General features: G+C 45.4%; 1 non-coding gene across 1 annotated transcript; it reads left to right on the top strand.

Moving 5' to 3' along the window:
- The first annotated feature begins 776 nt into the window (after positions 1 to 776).
- On the top strand, positions 777 to 883 carry LOC137485485 (U6 spliceosomal RNA). Its single transcript, XR_011005329.1, has one exon. It is a non-coding gene; the product is annotated as a U6 spliceosomal RNA (small nuclear RNA).
- The last annotated feature ends 12,290 nt before the right edge of the window (positions 884 to 13,173 follow it).

The following is a 13,173-nucleotide window of genomic DNA, read 5'->3' as shown; positions in this document are numbered from 1 at the left end:
TCGCCCAGAATGACCCATGCCTGGACATCTTCCCTGCCCGTCCTGCAGCCACGCGGTCCCGCTCCAGCTGCCCGCTCCGGAGATACCCTCCAAATATATCAGGAGTGATGGTCATAAGCTTAAACACAAGGAGTTTCGCCGCAGCAGGAGGAAGGAGCTTTCACACTGCGGGTGGCAGAGCAGCGGAACGGCTGCCCAGGGAGCGGTGGCGTGTCCCTCTCTGCAGACATTCGGACCCACCTGGATGCCTTCCTGTGTCACCTGCTCCGGGGGACCCTGCCTCGGCAGGGGGCTCTGATCTCCAGACGGGCCCTCCAACCCGAACGATTCTGGGATTCTGCGAAACCACAATGGCTTCAGCCACCCGCTCTCGCCACACGTCAGCAGTATTAACTAATTTAGGTCCACACCACCGATGTGTCGCCGCAGAAAAGTGTCACATTGCCAGCTCGCACAGCCGAACGCGACTCTGAAACCCGCCGGGGGTGCGGATACAGAACGGCCCCGTGAGGAGCCCCGCCACCGCCCCGCCCCAGAGTGCTTTGCGCTCCTTTGCATGCAGCAGCGCTATTTGCATACCCCGCTTAGGCCGGATTCGGGGTCTCTTCCCCCCTCTCCGCCGTCTCCTGCCCGCCAGACCCTCGGCACAGCCGGGGTGCCGTGCGCGGCTGCTGCTGCTCCCACCGGCACCGCCAGTTTGTCCCGGCAGGGTCACCCTGACCTTGCGGAGCCCGCATGCGGGAGGTACAAATACTGGTGGGTAGGCATAACCGTTCGTGCTCGCTTCGGCAGCACATATACTAAAATTGGAACGATACAGAGAAGATTAGCATGGCCCCTGCGCAAGGATGACACGCAAATTCGTGAAGCGTTCCATATTTTTTTCTCCCTCTCATCCAGCCCTCCAAGCCTGGAAGAGGAAGCTTAGGGGTGACCACGCTCTCCCCGACAGGTGAGGGGGGTCAAGGGAGAGGAGACGGCCTGGAGCGGCACCAGGGGAGGCTTAGGTTGCACATCAGGAAGATTTTCTTCATGAAAAGGGTAATTAAACATCAGAATGGGCTGCCCAGGGTGGAGCCACCATCCCTGGAGATATTCACGGAACAGCTGGACACTGCACTCGGTGCCATGGTCTGGTTGACCAAGGTGGCGTTTGGTCACAGGTTGGAAGTGATGTTCTCAGAGGTTTTTCCAAATGATTCTGGGATTCTGTGAGCCCCCTCTGGCACCCCAGGAGCTCCCAGGACCCCCAGAGACACAGCCTGGGTAACAGTGGGTCCCTTACTCCTTCCTAGTGCTCCTGTGCCAAGGTCCCGCTGGCCCTGAAGGCACAAGGACGGGCACTGAGGTGCCGGTGCCTTGGGAGGGTGTCTGACCTGGCTCAGCTCCTCGCTGCACCGCACCGAACGTGTTCTCCCCAAGAGATCCAGAGGCTCAGGGTGTACCCCAGCTGGGCCCAGAAGTTTTCCTTAGTCCATGCACTGACTGCAGTACAAATTCACCATGGATGCTGCAGAGAATTGACTCACAAATGAGAGCGTTTGCCCTGCGGGGACTCGCCTCCAGACTCAGACTGTGTTGCTGCCACAGATATTTCATCTTTTGTATTTCATCTTCTCCTCACTACCCTTTGCTTCTCTGCACGCAGCGCAGTGCAGGTCCTGGCACGGCCAGGCTCTCCTGACGACTCATGGCACACATGTCAAAGATGGGCATTCTCTGGTTCTCACTATTTCCTTCTGAGGATTGTCTCCCCAAAATGGTTTTATTTTCATGCAGGGTGTCCTAAGCAAAGCAGTGGGACTCTGCTCCACAGAACAGCAAATGCCCCTCAGAGGTGCTTCCATGATGGAAGGAGTAGTTCTTGCTCAAGAACTGCACGTTCTGTAATTCACCTTCTTTCTCCACACTACAGGATCTCTCTCTTGTGGGATTCAGTGCTGGCTACTGTTAGGAAAATCAATCCACAAACACCAGAGCTTTGTGTCCAAAAAGGAGACAGAGGAGTCCTTTTACTTTATTCGGATTCAGGGAGAGGCCATGGGGCATTCCCCTGGGGTCTCTCCAGTTCTTGGAGGATGCAGCCTCCTCTTTTATCCCAATTTCCCGGCTGCATTTCCCTTCCCTCTTTCCCCATTGCCTGAGGTACTTGAGAGGTTCAGACTTCCCAATACACCTGATACCGAAGATTTCCCTCTAATGTACAACCCTCCCTTTTAATTTTTAATTCCTATAGAATTTAGGGTTTTTCCCCATTGTTTCTTTCATCTTTCAATGTCCAATTCCATTTATCAGCAAACTTAAAGCTTATTTGTAAAAGCAAATATCTTTTTCCATTCATCAATCAGTGGAATCCTTCTCATTGTTTCTTTATCTCTCAGTACCGGTTTTATCTGCCAGCAGACCCACAGCTTGTTTGTAAACACAAATCCCTCATTCCTCTCACTACCAAAAGAACAGGGCAAGAATTTGGCAAAAAAAGCAGCACTGAAGGCATAGGCACAAGCCAGAGTTACCAGGGGCCAAAGGGCTCAAGTTCCTTTGCCTAGAGGGTGCGTAGCAAAGCACTGAATCGAGATGGACTGCTTCTCTTAAAGATCTACAGTTCCTGTAAGAAAATGGGGAGTTATTTTTGGAGTAACTCTTTTATGGAATAGGTCTTTTATGAAGAAGTAATGCGTTTTTGGCTTTGGCATTGGGGATTTTGTTTTAATTCAGCCTGAATCCTGTGATGGGGTGAGAGAAGCTAAATGAGGTGGATGATTTTTGAAAGAAAAAAGCAGAACAGAGGCAGATGGTGAGGGGGAGAAAGTAAAAATAGGAAACATGAAACAAATATATTGTTAGAGATGCCATTTTTCTGTAGTAAAAATGCTTCAGCTTCTTGGTTTGATTGGCTGTTTCTTTTTTTTTTCTTCATGTTTCTGCATGTTTTATTGCATGCTAGGTACCACACAGCACAGTTCAGTTTGTTTTTTCAGATAAAAATTATTAATTCTCTTCAGATATGATGATAACAGATAAAAGAAGGAAGTTAGGAAGCTCATGAGAAAGAATTTAAATGTGATGAATCATCCAACCTCAGCAATGAACAATAAATGTGAGGAATTCTTCTTTGGTGTTACTTGGATTAGGCTGCTCAAGGTGCAGTCAGAGTGCAGGTCTTGGCTTCACTTTCCTTAAAATTTCTTAGAATAAAGTAGCTCCTGTGCTGTATCATGAAGGCCCAAATGACCAGGAGCTCAGTTTGGAAATGAATGTGCTCCCCTTGAACTGAATGTCAGTTTATCTTTTATATTCTGTTCTTAACAATTTGAGGTGTTCTGAAAGCACTAAGGACCCAACACAAGCAAAGTCTCCTGCTGGAACGAATCGTGTGGTGATAAACCCTGTGGTTTTCAGTTTTCAGCTTTATTCTTATTTCTATTTATTAAATAATTGCTTTGATTTTTTTTTTTTGTGTGTGTTAGAAACAGATTGGTTACAAGATGAGAGATAGCCTTTGGGGGGTTGATTGATGTCACTGCTGTGCTGTGCCTTTTAATGAGGTGTCAGTATTGCACCGGAACATGGAAATAAATGGCTTTGTGCCCATGTCATAACTCTCTTTCTATCTAGAAATAACAATTATGTAACAAATGCAAAAAGCAAAGACTCCCTAAAGCAGGACATTATGAAGTCCAAAATATGAAGAGGGGTCTAAAAGAGATTCTGTTCCCGAGGTGTAGGTCATCCCAGACCTGCTTAATGAAATGGTTTGGAATCACCCCCATCTTCCAAGACCTTAAATCATGGATAATTGGAATCTGGGAGAAGATCCAGTGAGAAGGCTGAGCTTCCCATGCCATCTGCAAACAGGATACTTGGCTGGATGAACTTGGTCTCTGCAAGGGTTTTATCCTATTGCACAGATACATCAATTACTGTATGAAGAAGTTTGCATTGGCATTTCCAGGGAGCAGTTTCTCAATCCCGTCTCACAAATCCTCATAAAACACATGATAAATGGGTACTTAGACATGTTCCTGGGTTAACTGATGGCTCTTGTAGCAACACAGGACATTTCAAAATGAAAATTTCAAAAGTTTGAATTTCAACTCCAGGAGGCAGAGGGTTTCTGGGGTTCGTAAGGTGCATTATTGCCATGCTTACAGCTGGGAGCTAAACAAGATGTTTGCTCAGGAAACTACTGAAGCACAGTGAAATATTCATCAGCAGAAAGGTGATAGTACAGCCAGGATTTTCAGCTGATGGAAGGGCAGAGACTGAGCTGGTGTAGCTGTGAGACTGCCATACAAATCTCTATATATAAATAGAGAGGTGTGTGTGTGTGTGTCTTCATTTATTTATTTAATAATATAAATAAATAAATAAATAAATAAATAAAATTCTATATATGTGTGTGTGTGTTTAAAAAATCTATAAATATATAAACCTCTGAAATTCCTTCCTGCGTGGCCGCAGTTTGGGGTTGGGAGGAGGCAGCTGCTGCACCTGCTGCCCTGGGTTGCACATCTGTGCATTGCTGCAGAGAACAAACCCCAGCCTTTGGGGCCTGGGGAATTGGCTCTGGAATTTCATTCCTGAGTAGCAGCTGCTGCTTTGTAAGACACAATTCCATGTACCAGGAATGCTGCTCCTTCCGGGACCCGCTCAGGGGCAAAATATTCACCTTGCTGACAGGGATGTCCAGGTGGTAAAACCAACATTAATACAAATATTGATGGGGTTGAAAGCATTCCCGTGCTGTGTTTGTCACACAGACAGGATCAGCTCAAGCAGCTGAAGTAAACACTGGCTGGCAGATCCTAATGACAGGAAAAGAAAAAAAAAAAACCTCACAAAAATGGCAAATATACATTAACAGCTTTGAAATTTTTCCTTATGTAGTAATTAATTTTTGAGGACACTGACACGGCCCTCTGTTTTTACATGCTATTTTAAACTTTATTATCATGCATAACAGCAGTAGCTTGCTTGACTTAGTAGGCATAAAAGGTGAGTTGCTGCATAACTGCTTTTGTTTCCAAATTACTAGGTAGAACTAAATGTTGTTTGCACCCTTTTGCTTCTCCCAGCAGCTTTGTGATTTCAAAAATAAACAGGAACCTCAAGCACCCAACAGGTTTTGGTGTAAACGCAATTCTGCTCTTTGGAATGTGGATCTAGTTACACAAACAATAACTATATTTGTGAAGGTGATAAGAACTAAATATGAAAAGCCTCTAGAACAGTCTTATGTACTTGGAAACAGTATCACCAACTTGATATGTTACAGAAATAATGGTGAATTATGAGAAATTATATCTAAATTAAATGGGTAAAGTGCAAGGGATTATCTTTATATATATGTATCAGTGAGAATTTGGGCTATTTTGAGGAAAACTATAATTAAGCTACAATAATTCCTTTAAATTTCACTTCTCTGTAAATTCATGTAGTAAAATGTACTATGAAAATCTGCTCACAGGCTGAAGATGTAAATGATAAAAAACAAAGCCAGATTTCAGGAAATGATGGCTTTTCTCTCCAGTTCTTTATTTTCAAGTTATGTAAATGCTGGACAACAAACAAAAAAATTTTTTTTGGTTACTCAGCTGATTCAGAAAATGCAAATAGCTATTTTTATAAGCCTTCAGTCACCTACTAGTTCTTGAGCCAACTTGAGTTGTTACTGTGACTCTACCAAAGCTGACAGTAGAAATGATAAAAAATAAATTAGCAGGTATGATTGCCACTCTCTTGCTTAGATAAAATTATCCAAGTATTGCTGGCTAACCTGGACTGAGTTTTTATTTATTTTCAAATGCAGGCTGTGTTTTCAGGAGTGTGTGGAGGTGCCAAGGGCCTGGAGGAATGCAGGTTTCGTAGATGTCACTCTTAGAACACACTGTGACAAAAGGGATAGCAAATTCTCACCGCATTTTCTTTCTCTTGGTGTCACTGATGGAGCATTTTCACAGGTAGGTCGTATTTCAAACATTTTTTGCTCTTTAGAGCAAAATTCTAGTTTTGTCTTTGAATCTGGCCTTTCAGAAGGTAAGATAGCCACACAGTATTCTGGATATTCACCCTGAGAACTGCTGCTTGGGAAAACAGTACATTTTTTATTGTGCATATGTAATTGAAGTTTGTTATTAAACAAATATTAAAAAAAATACATGCTGGGTTATTTCTTCCTCTGGGCTTCAGTGAAGGGCTGAGAACAGTTTTTACCTGAGCGCCACTGGCTGCTCCCTCAGGAGAGGTTTCGAGCCATTGCCCTGGTTTAACACTTAAAATCCTTTTTTTCGGACTTTTTCCTTAAAAACGGGGCGGGCCCCTCACGTCATCCCCGCGCCATCAGCGAGCGCCGCCGGTCCCAAGTCCTTTGTTTACCCCGGTCGCTGCCGATGGCGGCGGCGCCGCGGCGGGTGAGGGACCGACAGACCGACCCCGACCGACGGACCGACCACCCCGCCGGGGCAGCGGGAGACTGGCGTGGGGGAAAAGGGAGGGGCGGCGGGGAAAGGCTGTACCCCGCAGCGGCGCCGTGAGGGCTTGTCCCCTCTCGGGCGGTGTGAGGTGCGCTTGTCCTCCCTGCGGAGCAGCGAGAGGGGCTGCTGTCCCCTCAGGGCTAGCATGAGGCGGGAATGTCTGTGCGTATCTGTCCCACGAGCGGCGTGAGGCGGGAATAAACCCTCCCCTCAGGAGCGGTGTGAGGCGGGAATAAACCCTCCCCTCAGGAGCGGCGTGAGGCGGGAATGGCTCCTCCCCTCAGGGGCGGTGTGAGGCGGGAATAAACCCTCCCCTCCGGAGCGGTGTGAGGAGGGAATGGCCCATTCCCTCAGGAGCGGTGTGAGGCGGGAATGGCTCCTCCCCTCAGGGGCGGTGAGAGGCGGGAATATCTCCTCCCCTCAGGGGCGGTGTGAGGCGGGAATAAACCCTCCCCTCAAGAGCGGTGTGAGGCGGGAATATCTCCTCCCCTCAGGGGCGGTGTGAGGCGGGAATGGCCCTTCTCCTCCCCTCAGGGGCGGTGTGAGGCGGGAATGGCCCATTCCCTCCCTCAGGAGCGGTGTGAGGCGGGAATGGCCCATTCCCTCCCCTCAGGAGCGGTGTGAGGAGGGAATGGCCCATTCCCTCAGGAGCGGTGTGAGGCGGGAATAAACCCTCCCCTCCGGAGCGGTGTGAGGCGGGAATAAACCCTCCCCTCCGGAGCGGTGTGAGGCGGGAATAAACCCTCCCCTCAGGAGCGGTGTGAGGCGGGAATGGCTCCTTCCCTCAAGAGCGGTGTGAGGCAGAATATCTCCTCCCCTCAGAGGCGGCGCGAGGCGGGAATGGCCCTTCTCCTCCCCTCAGGAGCGGTGTGAGGCGGGAATGGCCCTTCTCCTCCCCTCAGGAGCGGTGTGAGGCGGGAATGGCCCTTCTCCTCCCCTCAGGAGCGGTGTGAGGCGGGAATGGCTCCTCCCCTCAGGGACGGTGAGAGGCGGGAATATCTCCTCCCCTTAGGGGCGGTGAGAGGCAGGAATGGCCCTTCTCCTCCCCTCAGGGGCGGTGTGAGGCGGGAATATCTTCTCCCCTCAGGGGCGGTGAGAGGCGGGAATGGCCCTTCTCCTCCCCTCAGGGGCGGTGCGAGGCGGGAATGGCCCTTCTCCTCCCCTTAGGGGCGGTGCGAGGCGGGAATGGCCCTTCTCCTCCCCTCAGGAGCGGTGTGAGGCGGGAATATCTCCTCCCCTTAGGGGCGGTGAGAGGTAGGAATGGCCCTTCTCCTCCCCTCAGAGGCGGTGCGAGGCGGGAATGGCTGTCCACTTCCGTCCGGAGAGGTATGAGGGACTTTTCCCGCAGTCTTTTGCCGTGTTCCGACTGGAAGCGGCCCGGTTCTCAGCCGTTGTTGCGGCAGAGAGACACCGAGGGGAGAAGGACGGAGCGGCTGGGCGCGGGTCGGGAGCCGTCAATGCGGAGCTGCAGCGGGTGCTGGACTCGCGAGGAGCCGAAGGTGTTCGGCCATCAGTCCTCGCTGTGCTGGCTCGGGACGCTCAGGTACCACCTGATGTTCTGAGCTGCCTCTCAATAAAGCCTCTCCTTTATTTTTACGCTCAGGATGTCCCTGCCAGCAAAGAGGTGTGGAAGGCCCCCAGTGTTGTCTTTTCTGGAAAGGAAAAGGAGAAAGCAAAGTCTTGAGAAAGCAAAGTCTTGATAGAAGAAGGGGGAAAACAAGGATTTATGTTTGGGAAGGGAAATCACATTGACCGGTGGCTGACACTTAAGGAGAAGTTGGATTTCAGAAACGATGCTGAAGTTGCAGGGTTTTTACTGAATATGTGAGTAGATTGTCACGCTACTCCTCTGTTTGCTAATAGCAAGTAAATAATTCTGAGTGTTGATACCAGGTGTGTCTTTTCTTTCTAGGTATGACAGCTATGCTCTGCTGTCAAAAGCTCTGCTCTGTCCCCTCTCTGGGGGTGCGAGAAGGATCACTGGGAAGGAAGAAGGAGCATTGTCAGCCAGCACTCCTTTAATAGCCGCAGATGGAACGTTAGTAGTGTCCTCTCCTTACTTGGGAAGGGTGGATAAAATATACCACTTGAAGGACTGTAGCTGACGTTTAAAAATAATGAGATAAAAGTTATATATCAAAAGGAAAATATGCAGCTAATTTTAGTTAAATTGAAGATTCTGAATATCTTTTGTAGAAGACTTTCTGTCTTTGTTCTCTTGGTTGTATAGTTGACCACATGACACTACTGCAGATGAAACAGAGGCAGAACTTTTTTGCAGAAGTGTTTCAGTTAACAGCCTGGGTTGTATTTGCAGGTATGACGATGACCAGCTGCCTAAAGAATCTGCTCGTTCTGGATTCGGAGATGTGAGAATTATAACTGTGAAAGAGGAGCAAGAGATGTTGGGGGACTGCATATTGACAAGGACAGATGACACATTAGTGATACTGTGGTTTTTTGCACGTTTCTCTTTTGAAAGTATTTTGAATTGATTTTATTATCACACTTAATTTTGTTTATTAGAAACTCATATCATTCATGCTCTGCTTCATTATCTAAAAGCATCTTGCTACATAATTGATGGTCCAGTCCTTCTGAAGCAAGTATCTGAAAGAGATGTTGGAAAAGTTGTAAAATTCCTGAGTACAAGCAGCAAACCCAGCGACTGCCGTCCTTAATTGTGTACAGGGTTCATGAGTGAACAAGGGAATACCCAGTGCTTTACATGTGTCCCCGTCAGCAGTTAGGCTTTTACAGTAGTGCAGTCTCCAGGCAAGTGCAACTGCAGATGCTTTACCTTCCTCAAAAGAAAGATGTTTCATTGTTGACCACCAAAGGATGTGTTAAACAATCTGAAAATAGTGCTGTGCTCAAGGAGGCCACCCCACCATGGACTGCTGGTGTCTGTTCCTGCAGTGTCTTCAGGAATTGGGGCAATCCCAGCTGAGATCAGAGGGAGCCTCCAGTAGGTATGCTTGTCCATTACTTCTTCTTTAGGTTTTGATTATCCACAACAGTCTTACTGAATAATTCATCCACGTCTTAATGTTCTGACCTTTAAAAAACTGCATCTTTTAATGTGTACAGGGAGACACTGAGGCCATGGGACATTGCTTTGGCATTGCATGTGTCCAAACCCCTCACCAATATGGTGAAGTATGTCGAGTACCTTGTTTGTCTGATTCTCATCATCCACTGTGGTTTTCCTTGTGACTTCCTAATTGTTCTTTCTTTTGATTTTAGTAGGTGAACAAGTTGGGGTTCAGAAAGCAATTCTATGGCAAAGAAGAATTCTTGGAAGCTAGGTCAGGAGCAAATAAATACCAGTGCTGATGAAGCTGAAAAATTCAAGTACATTCTTCAAAATAGCATTTTTCTCTGGCACTATAATTTTAGTTTGGAGTGCAGCAGTAACTGAATCCCTGGGACTGATTTGATACAGGTGAGACAGAGGGTTTGTGTTTAATTGATTGCTTAATTCAGCCTTCTGAGATATGAGAAATATTGTGGAAAATGGATTGGTATGAAAACAACTTTGTTGTCCTGAAAGGTAAGGCAGTGAGGCTTTGGAACAGTCTCATGATATCAGTGTGAAGGTTCTAAATCCTATCAAGTACATAAAATGCTGGACAAACGATCAGGCATGTACACAGCGGTAATTGTACAAGGCTAAGGAGCAACAGCTGCCTAAGAATGAGGAGAGTCAAAACTAAGAGGAGTTTAATGAGACAGGCATCCTAGGGCAGGCTGTGTGATTCCAGGGAATATTTACCTACCAGGAGTAGTTGTATAACCTCACTATGAGGAAAATACTTTTGTTTCAGTGTCTGAACACCACATCAGTGGTGACACTGTTGGGTTTGGTTTTGGCTCACAGGAGAGCAGTGAGGTAGTGCTGATGTCACTGAGGTTCTTTCTGGCTGTGGGATGTCCATACAGGGGTCAGATCAGTTGCCCAAAGTCCTGTTGGTAGCTGAACTTACATATTAAAAGTAAGACCAATCTCAATTGCTAACTCAGTGGTTTTAGAAATCTGGGCAAATAGAAAACTGAGTTTTCTTCAGAAAGGAGCAGTGCTTATGTTAATGTATACTTCTTTCTTGTTTTCAGAGGTGTGGTACTCCACTTCCTATTGAAGGGAGGTGATGCAGGCGGGTATTTCCTGCTTTCCAGGCACTTGGCTGTCATGCTTTCCTGTTGTTGTTTTGGGCTTTACCAAATATGTCTTTTCATTCTGTGCTTGTGAGGGTCAAGAAAAGAGCACGGTCTTGTTGTAGGTGCTTTATTGGCACATTCAGAATTAATAATCATAAAGCAGCTGTTGTATTCTAGGCTTTCTACTCTTGAGTCTAATTTTAGGTTGGCTAAACACTTGCTGTTAAGGAACTGCACACATCAAAGGCAGTGGAGGAAGAACACTTGAATTCAGCTTCATTGGTGGCTTAATGTTTGGTTTCTGCCTTGGTTTTGGAGCCTGATGACATTGGCTTTCAGCAGCTGTAGAGATTTAAGTTGATGGAGAAGCAAGTGGGGGAGGCCAATAGATTCTTGCCAGGTGAAATGGAATGGCTCTTTGAGTTGTGGCTATTATGAGGAGTTGGCAGGTTGATATAACAGGAAGGAAAGAATGTACAGAAATTCTGATTTAAAGGGGCATTAGTAGGGCAAAGCCAAATGGAAGGGTTACCAATCCACGTCCAGTAAAGTTTCTGAAGACAATCAGTCCTTCTCCAGTGCTTCTTCTGTTATTAGCTTCTAACGTTAAAATTTGGAATTTAACCGAGCTAATTTAAAATTCTTTTTCTGGTGTACATGTAACAAATACAAAGCTGTCAAAGCAGATAATAAACAATATTTTTTAAAACATATGTTATTTGATCTGACATTGAAAAGTAATGAGTCAAAGTAGTTGAACAGGGTTTTTTGAGGAAGCTTTGGGGAATTTGAGATTCTTTTACTGTTGTAGTAGTTGAATGATATGGATTCAAAAATTCCTTTACTGTGTTATAAGACAAATTCTCATGATAGAACTGCCCATGCCAGGGGGTTGGAACAAGATGGTCTTTAAGGTCCCTTCCAACTCAAACCATTCTGTGATTCTATGAACTGACTTTCTTGGGATTTGATTACGGATTGTATCTTTTTTTTTTCCTCAATTCAGTAAAAATGAAACAGAATACAAATACAAAATGGATACTTGGAAGTGTCACAGCAGTTCAGAGAGGATGGCTGAAGCGTGCAGTAGGATGAGTTGGTGTCAGTCAGTAACAAATGTTGAGTTGGGAAGCCTCAACTTTGTGGGAGACTTCAGCCTGTCCCTGTCTCCTAATTTGGCACTGGCAGCACCTTTTGTAATGATTTTGCTACACAGCTTTCTTTCCTCATAGCTGTGGGACTTTGCAAGACTCTATTGCAGAACTTCTCTTCATCTTGAGAAATGTGTTCTCTGGACAGCCGTGCAATTGCTGTCCAGACAAGGCAGTTGTAAAGTGCAATTCCCTTGGAAAGCAAATAAACAATCTCCAGGGAATGTCTAGCAAGCTGTTAATGCTATAGACTTACCATGACAAAGGTGAACAGCTGAGGTGTTTCTTAGCAAGCAGGAAAGTATAAGTTAAATTTAAAAGAAAAGAGGAAAGGAAAAAAAAAACTTATAAATATAACCTGCTTGGTAGGACAACTTCCTGTTCTCACCAAACAAATAAATTTTCAGTGCCTTATTTTGACTAGTTGCAATTTTTAATTGGCCTAAAAGATTTTGTATGTACTGCTTTTGATATCTAATGTTCATAGTTTGTTTTTAATTAAAGAAAGAAAAAAGAAAGAAAAAATCAAAAACAACCACCCCCACCCCTGTCAAACCACAGTCTGTGGTTGTTTCACTAATGTGACTTCAAAGGGACTGTAACACAGCTTTTCCTTACAGACAATTGAGTGGTTAGTCTCAGACAAGTAATTTATTGTAATGCTGAATGTTGGTCTGTATTTCACTATAGTGAAACCTCTATACATCATAAAACATAAGATGTTGGTCTCTTTATGTGTATTGCACATAGAAATGCACAAATGCACTTACTGTGATATTTCCTCTGATTTCCAAGTTAGAAGATTGTATTAAGGGAGTGCACTTCCCTAGATATAGTGAAACAATATAAACTTATTTCATGTTTAGGTATTTGAATGTCATATTGTAACTGTTATTAATGTGTTGCTTTTCAGGGTGAGCAGCAAGAAGAAAATCAAGCTCTTGCAAAACAATACAGGGGCAGTTTTTACTCCATTTTCATTTTACTATGAGGTTATAGTCAACTGTAAATAATTACTGTAAGTTGTGTGAAATTCCATGTTGTGTTGAACACCACATTAAACTTAGTTACCTAAAGTTTTATTGTGTTATGTTAATGTTTAAGTGTGTGGAGTGGATTATTTCCCTGGAAGAGTCTGTACAGAGTTTTCTGAGGGGCAGCAAAAGAGGACAAGCCAAAGTGCTCATGGTATTGCTAAACTTAGTCAGAATTGAATAACTTTTTGTAGGTTATCTTAATGACTGAGTTCCTTACATTTTACTTAAAACTCAGAAGGGTTAAGATAGAAGCAATATTCTAGTGTCAGTTGCAGCATCAAGTGTGCTTCCATCTGAATGTGTTTCTTGGATTGCTTCTCTTTAGGGAACAAATGTAACATATCCCATATA

The sequence above is a fragment of the Anomalospiza imberbis genome, chromosome 19 (genome assembly GCF_031753505.1).
Source record: "Anomalospiza imberbis isolate Cuckoo-Finch-1a 21T00152 chromosome 19, ASM3175350v1, whole genome shotgun sequence".
NCBI lineage: Eukaryota > Metazoa > Chordata > Aves > Passeriformes > Viduidae > Anomalospiza > Anomalospiza imberbis.
Note: the sequence above shows the minus strand (reverse complement) of the source record. Positions and strands in the feature narration are given on the sequence as shown.